Below are 13,375 nucleotides of genomic sequence, written 5' to 3' on the forward strand. Positions count from 1 at the left end.
CACGGAAGACCACGCTCCTCCCCAAAAGGCCATTTTCCTGCCCCCCAGAGCCCTGAGCATGCTCTCATCTGCTGCTGCCTACCTGCTGCCCACGTGCTCTGCTATTTGGTGCCTGCACGTCAGCCATCTGCAGGGGTCCAGTTGCTGTGTCCACCTCTGCTGGAAAAGAAGGCTCCCGACTGGGATACCATCGTTCCACAGCCCAGCCCCAGGACCCAGTTGTCCACACACACCTGCCTCGGGGGTCGCCATGTCAGGGCAAACACCATCCAAAACCACTGGCGACCCCCAGCCAGAGAGGCAGAGGGCTATCAGCTTCAGCGATAAGGAAGTTAGTATCCTGGTGGAGCAAGTTCTGGGGCATTATGATGCCCTCTTCACACCATTGCCCACCGACAAGGAAGGATGGAGGAAGATCTGGACGGACATAGTGGGTGCCATCAACGCGGAGGGGGTGGCACCCCAAGTCCTAAGACACAACCAGAAGCGCTGGGAGGACTACAAGTACAGGACCCTCAGGAAGGCCCAGCGCCTCTTAGAGGCAGAGGATGCAGTGGGGCACTGGGGCCAGCTTACCAACTAGCAGATGAGGGTCCTGGAGCACATTTGCCCAGTGCTTCGCCACCAGATCCTCAGGATGCATGCCCGCCTGGAGTCGAGCGGTAAGTGGCCATGCATTGCTGTGTGAAACAGGGCATGTTGCAGTGTGCTGGTAGTCAGGTACTTGCCTATATGTTTGACATAGGCCATGTATGGATGAGTGTGCGCAGGGACATCATGGTAATGCATGTGAGACCAGTCATGCGTGAACCACATGGATGGTGCATGTGTTCCAATGCAACATGGGGAGCAGCATGCAGAATGCACACATGAATGCATGCCTATCTCTGTTCTTGGACATGGATGGGGTGTGAGAGATGGGTGCTGCTCTCATATACATGTATGGTGTACATGTCTGTGTGTCTGAGTAGCATGTGTGTGACTTTGAAACGCCATGGATGCATGACACATGTCCGTGATGATGTGTTGATTCACTGATGCAGTCTAGTCATCCTTGTATCCACTAGGTCTGTGGTGTATGAGCCCTGATGCATGACCCTCCGGTGATGTGTGTGCATGGGATCAGTATGAGCCATGATGCATGTGAGTTTGAAGCCAACATTTATGTCAATAGAGGCCCTTGTACATGGATGCTGATGTTGATTACATGCGCCGTGCCTGTTTCTGCATGTGTGTTGCCTGCATTAACCCATGTGTTGTGGAGGGAAAGGATGAAAGTGACGTTTGACAGTGCCACTCGTGTTATTGCTTCCTGTCTAGGGGACAATTGTACAGTACCCTGATGCTTGTGTTGTATGTCTCCCTCTATGCAGCGTCGAGTGAAGAAGAGGGCGGAGACGATGCTGTGGAGCAAAGTGGCGGGGATGCCTCCACCGGGCAGCGACGCAAGGCTCAGCCACCCTCCCAGGAATTGCCATCATCCGGGAGCGAGGGGACTGGTGCTGTGTCTGCCACTACGGCTGTAGCGGAATGGCCGGGTGAGCCCTCACAGGGGCTTGCAATGGCGGAAGACGGTGCAGAGCCATCCAGGTTGGTGGTCTCCACAGAGGAGGAGGAGGCCGCTACTGAGCCGCACATGGGGCCTGGTGGGGGTAGTACCACTGGTGCAAGTGGTGCAGTCTAGGGCCAGGGGCAGGAGGCAGCATAGGTCGTAGCGGAGGGGCCTGTGCATGTCACTGTCCCTGACCCTGTGACTGCACCACCATGCACCAGCAGGGATGCCCCGTCCCAGGCCCGTCCGCAGGTAGGGGGGAGGCCCACATCATCTGGCACTCCACTACCTGTGGACGATGAGACCCATGACCGTATGGGGTCCTTCCTGATTCGTGTCGCATTGCGCACGTGTGTCATTCGTGATGACGTGCGTGCTTCCTGGGGGGACCACGCATGCCATCACGAAGAGCTGCGTGGCAACGTGGTACAGTTGGGAGGGGCCCTGGTCGGAGGATTCCTACATGTGTCGAGCACTCTGGCTGCCCTCTCCTCCTCTGTGGAGACTATGCACCAGTCGTTCTCCCTACCAGATTCCACCAGGGCCCCCTGTGGACCTGGCCCGACCAACACAGCCAACTTGGTGGAGATCACATCCCTGCCACAGTCGGAGTCGGAGGTCCAGCAGGGGTGGACACCCCACCAACTGGAGACCAGCAGATGGAGGATATGCCGGCATCATCGGGCAGGGCACATGGACAGCAGAAGCAGGCTCAAGGTGGGAGCGATGATGGCTCGGGGCCATCAACATCAGAGGGGCAGGCATCGACCAGAGGGCAGGAGGACCCTGGAATGGGAATGTCTTCCGTGTGGCAGCGGTTGGGCCAGCGGATAGATGCGGAGCGGCGGTGGGCGGAAGAGGCACGGCTCACCATGGTCAGGGCAGAGTTCTCCTTGCGCAGGGCATTGAGGCGGGCTGAGTGCCTCGAGGTAACTCGCAGGGATTTGGAACAGGCCATGACTGCATCCCTGCGAGACCCGGACATCACAGATTGAGTCGTAGGACTTGCTCGCCGCCATTGTATATAGTTAGTTAGTGTTAGGTTTCCTTTCTGTTTTTATTTCTCTTGGGGTGCTTGGACAATGCCCCACCTTTTTGTATACAGTTCTTCATTAGGTAGTGATTTTTGTAGGTTTCATTTCAATGGTTAGGATTATGGACCCTGGATTTGTACTTTGTAAATAGTTCTTCACTGGATTTCACTTCTTATTTTTTGATTTTTCCATGGAGCAATGGTTTTAACTTCTTTTTTCACTTTGGATTTGTTTTGCCGGACTGACACTTTGGTCACGTCCTTTGGATTGATTTAGATTCTGCTCTCCTACATTTTTATTTTTTATTTTGGACATGCAGCTTGTTAAGTATTATTTGCATTCTTGTGTGTTTCATTTCATTCCCTTGCTTTTGTGTTTAATACATTTTTATTTACTACTTCAATGTGTGGCATTCTCTCTTTGGTTTCATGCATGTCACAATGTGTGTTTTCTCAATCACATGCACCCATTGTGTGGGTGTGACGGAAATATGTTGATATGCATACTTGCCATTTGGAATGTATCATGTGATGGGGATTTCATTGTTGGGTGGATGTAATACCTGGTTGTGTGTTTGGACTGGGGTGGCGTGGGGTGTGATTTGGGTGGCCATAAGGCCCATGATTGTGGATCGTCATGAGGTGTTGGGGGGGACATGAGTCAGGGCCTGCTGGTAGGTGCCTGTCACTGCTGGATGAGTGAGTGGGTGGGGGGACATGAGTTGGGGCCTGCTGGCAGGTGCCCGTCACCGCTGGGTGGGTGAGTCAGTGGGGGGACATGAGTCGGGGCCTGCTGGCAGTGTCACTGCTGTGTGGGTGAGTGGGTGGGGGGACATGAGTCGGGGCCTGCTGGCAGGTGCCTGTCACTGCTGGGTGGGTGAGTGGGTGGGGGGACATGAGTCCGGGCCTGCTGGCAGGTGCCCGACACTGCTGGGTGGGTGAGTGGGTGGGGGGACATGAGTCGGGGCCTGCTGGCAGGTGCCTGTCACTGCTGGGTGGTTGGGGGTGTAGGGGGACATGTGTCGGTGCTCACTTGCGCTGGCTGGGGGGCATGGCCAGGGTGGATGGGCTGCCTGCGGGGCATGGCCAGGGGTGCAGGGTAGTCCCCTGTGTTGTGGGCTGCCTGCTGGGCCTGGGGAGGGGGGAGAGGGCACACCTGGGAGGACACACACTGCCAATTCGCATTGGGGCACACCGGAATACACGTACCCCTACCGTGGCAGCGAAAACGTGTGTAAAACTCCCCGTGCACCCCCCAAAATACACATACCCCACTCGCCAGGGGTGTTGCTAGGGGGGGGCTAAGGGGGCTATAGCCCCTGATCTTTTGGTTGTAGCCCTGGATAGAATCTCAGGAGCTACAGCCAAAAGACTAGCTAGCCCCCAGTCCCAACAGTTCTGACATCACCTTAGCCCCGGGTCTTTTCCAGGCCTAGCAACTCCCCTGCCACTCGCACAAGGCCTATCACGTGTGATTCTCCCTGCGCACCCCCGAAATACACGTACCCCGCTCGCACAAGGCCTATCACGTGTGATTCTCCCCCCGCACCCCTGAAATACACGTACCCCGCTGGCACAAGGCATATCGCGTGTGATTCTCCCTGCGCACTCCCGAAATACATGTACCCCACTCGCACAAGGCCTATCGCGTGTGATACTTCACACGCACCCCCAAAATACACGTACCTCGCTCGCACAGGGCCTATCGCGTGTGATTCTCCTCGTGCACCGCTCGGAATACACGTACCCCGCTAGCCCAAGCCCTATCGCGTGTGATACTTCACGCGCACCCACGAAATACACGTACCCCGCTCGCACAAGGCCTTTTACGCGTGATACTTCACGCGCACTCCCGAAATACATGTACCCCGCTCGCACAGGGCCTATCGCGTGTGATTCTCCCCGCGCACCCCTCGGAATACACGTACCCCACTAGCCCAAGCCCTATTGCGTGTGATACTTCACACGCACCCCCAAAATACACATACCCCGCTAGCACAAAGCCTATCGCCTGTGATACTTCATGCGCACCTCTGAAATACACATACCCCGCTCGCACAAGGCCTATCGCGTGTGATACTTCACGCACACCCCTGAAATACACGTACCTCACTTGCACAAGGCCTATCGCGTGTGATACTTCACGCGCACCCCCAAAATACACATACCCCACTCACACAAGCCCTATCACATGTGATACTTGACGCGCACCCCCGAAATACACGTACCCCACTCGCACAAGGCCTTTTACGTGTGATACTTCACGCGCACTCCCGAAATACATGTACCCCGCTCGCACAGGGCCTATCGCGTGTGATTCTCCCCACGCACCCCTCGGAATATACGTACCCCACTAGCCCAAGCCCTATTGCATGTGATACTTTACACGCACCCCCAAAATACACATACCCCGCTAGCACAAGGCCTATCGCGTGTGATACTTCATGCACACCCCTGAAATACACATACCCCGCTCGCACAAGGCCTATTGCGTGTGATACTTCACGCGCACCCCCAAAATACACATACCCCACTCACACAAGGCCTATCATGTGTGATACTTCACGCACACCCCTGAAATACACGTACCCCACTCGCACAAGGCCTATCGTGTGTGATACTTCACTGCACCCCGAAATACACGTACCCCGCTCCCCAAGACCTATTGCGTGTGATTCTCCCCGTGCACCCCTCGGAATACACGTACCCCGCTAGCCCAAGCCCTATCGCGTGTGATACTTCACGCACACCCCCAAAATACACGTACCCTGCTAGCACAAGGCCTATCACGTGTGATACTTTACGCGCACCACCAAAATACACGTACCCCGCTCGCACAAGGCCTATCGCATGTGATTCTCCCCGCGCACCTCTCGGAATACACGTACCCTGCTCGCAGAAGGCCTATCGCGTGTGATTCTCCCTGCGCACCCCTTGGAATACACGTACCCTGCTCGCACAACACCTATCACGTGTGAAACTTCCCGCGCACCCCCCAAATGCACTGTCCCAGCCCTATGAACTGGTGCAGGGTTAGCGCGGCCCTTTCCGCTGCATTGGGGATTTCAATGCCTTATCCTTGCGCAAGGGGCGTTCTTGGGGGCGTAACTGGCCCTGCGAGATGTTCTCTGCGCCAGTGCACAAAATGGCTTTGATATTCCATGAATACGCGGAGCGCCAGACTGCTGTTTAGCGCATATGGCTGGCGCACACTGGCGCATGCTAGCTCTCTGCGCTGTTTGCGTGCGCTGCCTCTGCGCTGATATCTATGAATTACCCTGTCAATTTAAAGGAACCCAGTCTGGGGCTAATCAACTATTTAATTCTGATCTTTTAGCCCAGCCTGGGAAAGATTCACATTTCAGCTTGACACTCAATTGCTACAAGAAGGCTAATGGCTGCTTAATGGTTCCCGCATATTGACAACAAGGAGCACAATGAGACTTCATTAGACATTCGTCTTATGGCTGAGCCAAGAACAAAGGACAGGCTCTGCACAGGAGGGCCAGGATGCTTCCCTCTACACCCCACCCTGATCAAAGGGATCTGGCAGCTGTTCTTTGTTAAAAGGAAAAAAAAAACTCTGAACTTCTTGGTGCTTAAATCTGTATTTGTGGTTAAGTTTGAAACTCTTTAACTGTGCAACCTGAAGAGGGAGAAATCTGAAAATTGGTAGACATTCACCTAATTTCAGGCTTGTGATTTGAACACATTGATGAAACCTGTACCATTTAAGGAACCAAAGTTATGAAATAATTCTCATTGTAGCAAAAGATTAATGTGGCAAACCTAAGATTGTATGTACATGATCTACCGATAAGCGCCCAGAGATGTACCGAATTAGAGATTATTAATCAAAACTGTTATGATTAAAATGGATGAAATCCCATAGAATGAGAAAGGCAGCTCTCACAAAGATGGGAATTCGACACCAGGATAAACCATAAAAAATGTAATGCATGTGTCTGATTTTAGTAGAGGGCATAATTGTAAAAATGTGTATTTATGGGAAAGCTAAATTGTGGTCAAGATCAATGTGGGAGTTCCTAAATCCCATCGTAAAGATGACAGCTCTGTTCTGACTGCCAACCAAAACAAAGCATGTGCCAACAGCCACTCACAGCCGTGTGTGTGTGTTTTGAAATTCTGCACACATCATAAACTTAGGTGATGGCATTTGATAGTATAAATATAGGAACTTTACTCCACATAGACACTGCTTCCAGAACCCATCCAGATTTCCACGCAGCACCTTGTTCCAGAACCCTTCATCTTGTAGCTGACTCCAGACTTCTTTGAAGATCCAGATTTCCTTGCAGAATCTAGACTTTAGCATTGCTGAACTCTTGCTAACTAGACCCAATTTCAAACATCCAAAACTTACAAAGAATAGTTCTGATTCAGCTGGGCTTGCTACCATTAAGGATTGCCCGCTGAAACTTGCATGCTGTAATCTACTGTGTCCAGTGACCAGAAGGGCCCATCCGAATCCAATCTGAGGTGCAGTCCAAACTTGACCAGAACCGCACCGCTGATCAAATCTCTCCAGAAGTGCCCTGCTGCGATAGACCTGACCCGATCCAATGACCAGAGCTGACTGTCCATTTTAATTACAAAGGACTGTAAGAATTAATAGGAAGAACAGTGACCCATATTATATCTGCATTGTATTATCCCAATCTCAATCCATCTCATCCTTAAATTCAGAACCCGAGTATTGTTAGAATCCTTCTTGCGCTGATTTTTCTCATTAGTGTTACAAGACCATAACTCCTTAGTGATTTTGAGTAACTAAAGTAAATCCCAGAATGAAATCGAGTGTCCACCATGTGAATGGTTGCGCTGGCCACGTAGCTGTGAAGATTCATGTGTGGCCTCCTCTTTTTCATAGTTATTAATATAGTGTAATAAAACTTATCTGTCATTTTCAAAACCAAATTCCTGTATTTTGAGAAGGGTGTGAAATGATATGAGTGGTATAGCCTTCAGAATATTGAATTTATAGACACAAATAAATAAGGGTTTCATTGCGCACTACATGCTAGACGAGACCTGGGTGTGTGCCTGATTGAAATCCTTAACACACTGCCAAACTCAGAATGAGGCCCAAGATATTTAAATATGTTTAACCAAACTAAGCCTCCTATGGCTCAGTAATAACTTCCTAACAGATAAAAATGTGTTTTACTTGAAGCAATGGCATAGGTTAGGGTTAAAATACTTGGGGCAACGCTGTACAGCGTGTGACAGACTAGTTTGAACTTCATACATGGAAATAGAGTTTACCCAAAAAAGACTTGTGTAACTATTTACAACTCTGTAAATGCTTATACACTGAATTAGGATGACATACTGATAACGTGAAACCTTGTTTTCTTATGCTTTGTTTTAGCCAAATATGCAGGAGCAAGAATAGCTGTCACTATGGCACAATCAGTGTGAGTTTATGGCCCTTTATTGCTGGATGGGATTAGACCAGAATAACCGGACAAACTCAAGAAGATGGCAAGTTGCTGTTTTTTTGACAATTATATAAAACAAGGAGTGTACAAAGAACATCAACGGACGTAACCTAATCCTCTCAGCAATTTCCACAATAAATAGTATTATATACTTCTTTATGCGTCAAAGTGATGTCATACTACATGGCAATAGTGGAAAACCAATCAAGGGTTGGGATTGGTTAAGGGACACATCTAGATATACAATCGTTTAGGGGCTAGGTTTATTAATGGCTGTCCGATATCAGGTGCACAACTTATGCCTACCTCGTCATATGTGTCATTTATGAAAAATCAGTTACACAGTGTGTCATTGGTTCCTTAAGCTATATGTTCCCTTCATTATATGGAGTAATAAAATTGGTTTGGCATGCTTGCACCATGTCTGGAACATTTGGTTCAATTAGCAGCACGTAAGCCAAGACCCAGGTACAAGTAGCTAGGACATGAGGCTGCCCTACCACCCAATTAGCCCAGCATCTCTCATCACCCATGCCTTCTGCCATGAAATCTTCTTTGTACTTGGCCTTAAAGTGCATTCTCGTCCTGGGAGTGCAAAGGGAGTGAGGGCATTCTCTATCATATCTAGAATTCCAAGTTCAAGCTGTATTTCCATCCTTGGCTCACGTGACAAGAGATCACGATTCTGCTCATTCTGCAAGCTTTTAAATGTTTTAAATGAATGAAGACTTGGCATCCTTTGTGTTCTTTCTTGCACCTTAACGTGAGAGGATTCATCCTCCGCACACGCGCTCCTCTTCAGCGTAGATAGCTGACCTCGACTTCTCAGTTCTTGGCTTCAGGCGAGACAGCCTTCCAACGCAGCTCCAATAACCTGCTTTTTCTACTACGACACAGTCTTTCCTTCTTTCTCCATGATTCTTTGGCTCATTATTTCATGATACCAATGTCCAGTTTCTGTACAATGGTTGCTCTGCCTGCATTCTATTCACTACCTATAGCTAGCCTATATGATGACTTGATCTATCTTGCGTTTTAGTGTCTGTACATTCTTCATACCTCTAATTTCTGTAGAGCTTTTCACTGTGTAATCTTTTTCTTTTACATTTGAGCATTCACTTGATTCATTACTTCATCCTTTCTTTTCTAAGATCCATACATCATCTTCATTCAGTATCTCGGGACACTGTGCACACTTTCTTATGATGTCATCAGTTTATTTTCTTAGCTCTTTCACATATTCCTTCAGCGAGCTCCTCCTGTAGGCTGTCGTCAACTCAAGGGTACATTCGATATGGTCATCTCAATGGATACTGTCTTCCATATGCTCTCTGTACTATTGGTACAGTAGCTGAGGTTAGACAGGGCATGGTCTCATGGCTCCAATACACGAGAGGTAGTGGGGTACGATATCCTTTGGATATGTACATCTGCTACTCTACATTCCCCCCTCTGGTCGAGTCCTCAAACACCTCCACAGTTTTTCCTGCTTCTTTGAATCTTCTCTTGCAGAAAGGTTTCTTTGTTATCCATATCTTCACCACCCCCCTCAGGGTGCCCACATTTTTTATGTGTTTGTCCACACTCCAGGTCATGTAACTACATTCTCCATTTGGGGTACAGAAGACCCAATATCCCACATAATTCTTAGGATCTCTTGGGTACAGGAACTTCATTCCCTCAGGTGCCACAACACTGGCTTTTATGCGGTCTCTGATGGTACTTTCAGTCTGAGCGTTGTCTTCTGTTTCACCCTTTACATCGATCATGATCTTCATTCCTACTGCTTTCTTTGCTGTTTTCTGGCATTGTCCAATTATTATCCTTATAACACAGAATCCGAACATTATCATCAACAATATTGTTTCCTCCTCCATTTTCATGTGCAATTCTGACAACATGGTTATAGCATCCGTCAAAGTCCCGTTCTCACCGTAATGAGATGGGGAGAATGTACAACAAGAAGGCCCGACCTTGGCGCAAACAATTCCTTTGATTGCTTTAATCATGTCAAGCCCAGGCCTGTTCTGGAGGGTCATCACTCTTACGACCCTCAATTCTTCTTTTATAGAGTTTAATCCTTTTATAGTGGCATTGTTTGTGTGTAGCAGCTCCAACCTGGTAATCTGTAGCCATTCTGCATTCACTATTGTTTGAAGTCCAGGCATGAATATGGATGTCATTATCATAGCAGTCTTGCTGAACAACGTGTGTTCATCAGGAATTTCTTCATAGGCCTTTATTGATTTTTTCAAGTGCTCATCCACTTTGAGAAATCCCTCGATATTCAGGTCATTCTGGGGTATCACCAAGCTGGAACATGGATGAGTACAATGGAACACACTCCTCCCCAGTTCCTGGGCAACTTAATATATGCTCTGGATCCACAGGCCCAATATCGATCCATTAGGACAGCAGTCCCTCACTTAATTTCTGGAATATTAATTATGTTCTTGCCCACTTAATTTTCGCCAACTTTACGGATTTTACCATTGATTCGAAAGCACATTTGTCGCATTAATCAATGGAAATACAGACATTGGTCCTGATTCATCGTCCACCCATGTTAGCAGTTTAGAGTTCTTGGCCCATGACTTTAGGCACTCATTGTTCACTTTCTGCACCTCGTACACTGGTTCCTTCCTTAGTAGGTGAGCTGCACAGGACATCATCCAATCTTCCCATCCTTTGGTCGTAATCACTCATCCATAGGTCAATAGCTGTGAACATTCCCAGGATCCAGGCATTCCAGTTCTTTCAGTTTTTTCAGAGCAATTCATCCTCTTAATTTCTTCAACTAATACTTTATCTTTTTCCAAGGACGGATACACAAGCATCTTGTCTGTCCATCCAGGCTCCTTTTCCATTTGTGTTGACTTGATATAATCATGCTGGTATGGGAACAACTGTCTTGATCGCCATGGCAGGGTTGCCCAGTTCCCTTGGAACTGTCCCCTGGTAGTACATGCTGCTAGATTGATAAGGCATTTTGCATCATGTGCTGACATCTCTTTTGAAATTAATGTTTTTACTATTCTCATGGCAGAGGGGATGAGAGAGCAGACATAGCAGCTCTCATCAGATGCTCTCTCCCCCACCTTTTTCATGTGTTGGTACCACATATTATTCCCCAAGGGAGCTGAATTATCAAGTTACATATTTAGCCCCTGGTTACCTTCTTCTGCATCCCTCCTATGTCCTTTGATATACCCAAATATGTCAAAGAAATTAACATCATTCGTACTTATGCTGGGAAAGATCACAGGTGTCGTGTTTTCAATTAAACCATCAGAATGATAAAGGGCCTCATTCCGAGTATGGCGGTAAGGGATAGCGGCCACCGGTAACGAGACCGGTGGCGGTAATCCCTTACAGCCATACTCCGAGTTCCCTCTGCGCCCTCGCCCTTAACGCCTGCTTTGAGCAGGTGTTAAAGTCGAGGGCGCAAGGGGGCCTCCAAGCCAATAACGGTGACCGTAATGAACGGTCACCATTATTTGCATCTTCCCCATTCCCATTGAGCCCTATGGGGGCTCATTTGGGAATGGGGAAGAGCCTTGGTGAATGGGGAATTACCGCCCCACCAACGTTGGAATGGGGCGGTGATTCCGCCATCCACCAAGGTGCTGCTGGTCCAGGTACGGCGTCAACCAAGGCGTTAATAGCGCCATTGGTTAGCGCCGTACTCGGAATGAGGCCCAAAGACTTTGAAATGTAAGATACAAAACGAAAAAGCGAAAACACATTCATATGTATATCAGGCATAAGAGTCTAGAAAAACCTTGTGTACCACGCCATTTCTCTTTGAATTGCTAGTCTCCCTGCAACTGCATATTCCTCCTCCTGGATCATGTTTACTACAATTTCTCCAGTCACAATCTGCTCAATTATTGCACTTAAAAGCATTCTTGCTACTGGGCCATTCTTTGGATGGTGGAGAAAAGTAAGAATATCAACATCTCTTCTGACGAGGGTACGGTTTGACTGGAGTATAAACACAAAAACTGCTACCACAAATCTATGTGTGTCGATATCAATGGGTGGCATGTGTATATTCTTAAAATAGATGTGCTCTCAAAAATGAATCTGGGTATTGATCTCTCTTCCAGTTTTTAATAAGGAATTGGCGCTTGGCCATAGTGCTGATCACCTGTTTACTTTTTCAAAGAATCTCTAAAAGTACACTTAAAAGAAATGTTCTAGTCGTATACTGTATTATCGTCCTTCTTCCTGGTCATCGAACGGGTCTACACACGTGACAATTCTTCTTCTTGTCTTGCTTCTTGGTCAGCGGGTACTAGAGGGAGGGTTTCGCCTTTGTACGTACATTTTTTATGTCTCCTAAATGCAGCCAAGCTCTTCTTCCAACCACCCTAACTGCAGTAGGGGAACCTCTTCTACACAAAAAGGTCTGTTAAATCTTGACTCATTCCACCTATGGGTAACCTTGGTGCTGGTAATAATTCACATGGATTGGTTACTGGACTGTCCTCTTCTGTGTTCCTTGACCCCTACCTCCGATGCTTGACTTGATCTGAAATGAAAGAAACACTGATAGTCATGAATGTCAAATAATCATGCATCTCATCACCTTGCATCTGTGCTACAGTCTGGGCATCACTCCTGACTCTCGATGATGGTGTAAGGGGCATCCTCATGCAGCACCCGGTTACTAGTTCATGGGGCATTAAGGTGATGGTCCAAACCTGGCTGATTTCGAAGGGCATACAAGGCTAGGGGTAGGCAATATAGCCATCCCTTTTTCAAAGTTAATCTGATCCTTTGCTTAAGGAGGCCGTTGAGCCTCTCACATTTCCTGTTTGCTTGCAGGTGATAAGTAGAAGAAAATGTATGCTTATATGCTCAAAAGAAGCCCTATTTGTTCAAACAGCTCATTGACAAAGTGAGGCCCATTGTCTGACCTCAATACTTCATACACACCCCATCTTGGAAATACTTCATGCACTAGAAACCTTGCTGCACAGTTGGCATCAGGATGTGTACAAGGACCTGCCTCGATCCATTGAGAAAAGGGACACACCACCACTAATAGATACCTATATCCATTACATGTCTGCAGCATATCGACGTAGTCAATATGCAAATGTTGATGTGGGCCATTTGGACGGGTTGTTACTCCTCTGATTGTTCTAGTGTATGCCCAGCTGTACATTTCTGACATCCGATGCAATTCACAATGAACTGCGCAAGGTGTTCCAATAAATTGGGAATAAACCAGTACTATGCAATGGTGGCAGCAAGACCTTCACTGGTTATACGCATCGGGTAATGCAGCTGCTAAAGTGTGATTTTCAGTAATGCCTCCGG

This window comes from Ambystoma mexicanum, chromosome 7q (assembly GCF_040938575.1).
Source record: "Ambystoma mexicanum isolate Mex_15411 chromosome 7q, UKY_AmexF1_1, whole genome shotgun sequence".
NCBI lineage: Eukaryota > Metazoa > Chordata > Amphibia > Caudata > Ambystomatidae > Ambystoma > Ambystoma mexicanum.